Source organism: Brassica napus, chromosome A9 (genome assembly GCF_020379485.1).
Source record: "Brassica napus cultivar Da-Ae chromosome A9, Da-Ae, whole genome shotgun sequence".
Classification (NCBI taxonomy): Eukaryota; Viridiplantae; Streptophyta; class Magnoliopsida; order Brassicales; family Brassicaceae; genus Brassica; species Brassica napus.
Genome location: NC_063442.1, coordinates 12,832,009 through 12,834,952, shown reverse-complemented (window position 1 = coordinate 12,834,952; position 2,944 = coordinate 12,832,009).

The following is a 2,944-nucleotide window of genomic DNA, read 5'->3' as shown; positions in this document are numbered from 1 at the left end:
CTACAACCAGACGACTTACCTGTAAAACTGATTTCATAGTTTTAACCAGTGAGATAACTTGTTTAGCACACAAAAGTCTTCTCCAAGCACCCATAATCTCAAACAAAAGTGACCCACCAAGATTCGTAAGCTTCAATGGCTCTAAGAACCATAAAAAATTTAGAATCAAAATCTTGGGTTTTTTTGGATGAACATGGAAAGAAAGTAAAGAGATGTTGTTTTTAGTTCATAAGAATTGAGAGAGAAAGAGTGTAATTCGATTTTTAGTTGCATTAAGAGCTTCAAATTGGTTGTTCATGGTGGTTGGTGTTTTGATGGCAATGACAATATTGTGAATACTTGAAGAAGATGAGGGTGATAGAGTAAAATATGCATTTTTCGAAAAAGAGAAAAAAAAAGTGATGGTATTTTCGTGAATAATCTGAATTTTGGGGATGAAAGAGGCAAGTCAAAGTTCCAAAAAAACATGGGTTAATTTTGTGTTTAACTTTAAGTTTTGAGTCATATTTTCAAAAACAAACCTAAAGTTACAATATATTTTTATGTAAAGATTAATATGATTACATGCATATATTTAACATTTACTTACTATTCTGTTTCTCTTAAGATCATAATCAATGATGTACAAATTAAATATAAAACTAATATTTTTAATTTGATAAATATTTTAAATGATATTAAAATTTGATAAAATTCACTAAAATACATACTAATGTCTGAACTATAATTTTTTAAAGAATATCTAAATTATGTGTTTAAAATATTTGAAAATCCGGGGCGTTGCACCGGAAAACCACTAATGTCATATAAAACATAATGAATGGAGTACTATTTATTATAAATAATAACTAGATTTTGATTATTTGGATTATAAAAAAAATTTGATATAAAATAGTATTTTGTGATTGTTGTATATTGTTATGTTACAAAGTCGTATTATATCTAAGAGAATTTTTAAAAATTGTATAACTTATGAAATACTTTATTTGAGATTTTGCAAGTACAATCTTATGTAACTTTCTCTTAGGTCTAACATTTTACCTGGATCCAAAAGACTAAACTGAAACTGACCCAAAAATACAGGTTTGGATTTTGTATGGGTCCAGGGCAAAGTACATATTAGGTATTTTTGGACCCGTAAGTCTCTTCGAGTCCAAGTCCTACCCAAGACCCGATCGAGTATCCAAAGTAGCTAAAATATTTTGTGTTAATAATGTATATTTTGATATTTTAAATATGTTTTTGATATTACAGATAATTTTTAATTTTCAGGTTTGGGTTTTCGGTTATAGTTTTTAGGTAAAATTTTAATTTAAAAAAAAAAAAATTGGTATTTGGATAAAAAATTTGGTATTTTTTTGGTTCCTCGGGTCTCATTTTGAAGAAAATTTTTAGTTCTTTTTGGATATATATAAATATTTCTGGGTATTCTTTTGAGTTTTCGAGTATGTTTTCGTGTCATGTATTTTTTGGATTTTCGAATATTTTTCCGATTTTCAAATATTTCAAGTCTTGATCTTAAATATTCGAACCGATCCGGACTCGTTTGTACCCAAAAGTTACATGCATTTTACATGTATTTGAATTATGGATTCAGACCTGAAAGAAACCAACCTAAACCCAAACAAAAGAAATTTCAGATACCTAATTAGGTCCAAATGTCTGGAACCTGAAGGATCCATATGCGAAGTGAACCGATCCATACCCATCCTGAAGATTTGATACCCATGCTTATTATATTTCTCATTATATTTTGTGTGCATTTTATAATAATTACATTTTCTTAAGTTGGTGAGATTTGAGATTAATTGGCAGATTTTTGACTACCCGTTTGATTTACAGAGTCAATATGAGTCTGTTATGTTGATGACAATAAAAAAAAGAGAACTCGATACGTATGAAAATCTAAGGGATTGATTGGTAGGGACGTAGATTTGGATTTTTTGCTTTAAAAATTAAGTTGTTAATTTTACGGCTTTAGCTTTAGATTTTATTGATGTAGATTTATTTCAAAGATTTAAAAGCACTAAAAATAAAACTTTATGTTTAATTTCATAATTGTAAGTTCACTAACAAAAATATGTTAGTGGTCTTTTCAACTCAAAACCAGAAAAAATTAATAAATTTACAATTTGATTTTAAAATAAAAAACATATTATATTTATTAATACAATTTAAAGTAAATTTCCAAAAACAATTATAGAGTAAAAGTACTTTTCGATTAATGAAATTAAAATATTTCTTTGATCAATAAAATAAAATATATTTTAATATAAAATTGTTTTAGTGTAAACGCCCCCGCCCGTAGGACGGGCCAACCACTATTGTTATAATAAAATCAATTAGTTTCGTGAGCTGCAATTTAATATTATACTAGCTTAAGACCCGCGCAATTGTGCGGGATGAATTATATATATAAAACTAATATTTATCTATTATTATTTATTTGTATTCACTTACGTATTATATATATAATTAAATTGGAGTAAAGACATAAATCAAAAAAAAATATCTTGTTTATTTATGATATATTTTGGTAAATAAATCAAAACAATTATTTTATTTATTTTATATGGTATATAACTAAATTTTAATGACATGGACATAAATATATAGTATATTTTAGTATAAATATTTATTATTGAGAAATCATACCCATATGATAAACACAATGTTTCTAATGTGCAATTTTTTGAATGCAAATTTCAAAATTAAAATATTAGGGTTTCAATGTTTTTTCAATACAAATTTAGAAACTATCATATCTAAGTATTTTTCTATGTTATATAGGGTAATTTTAAACTATTTTAATATATAATATGAATGTCTAGTAAATGAAACTTTATATTCATACGATTTATGATCATTCATATCTTCTTATTACCAAAAAATGTTAAACCATTAATCACAAAATTTTAGTGTGAGACATTTAACGTTTTTAGTA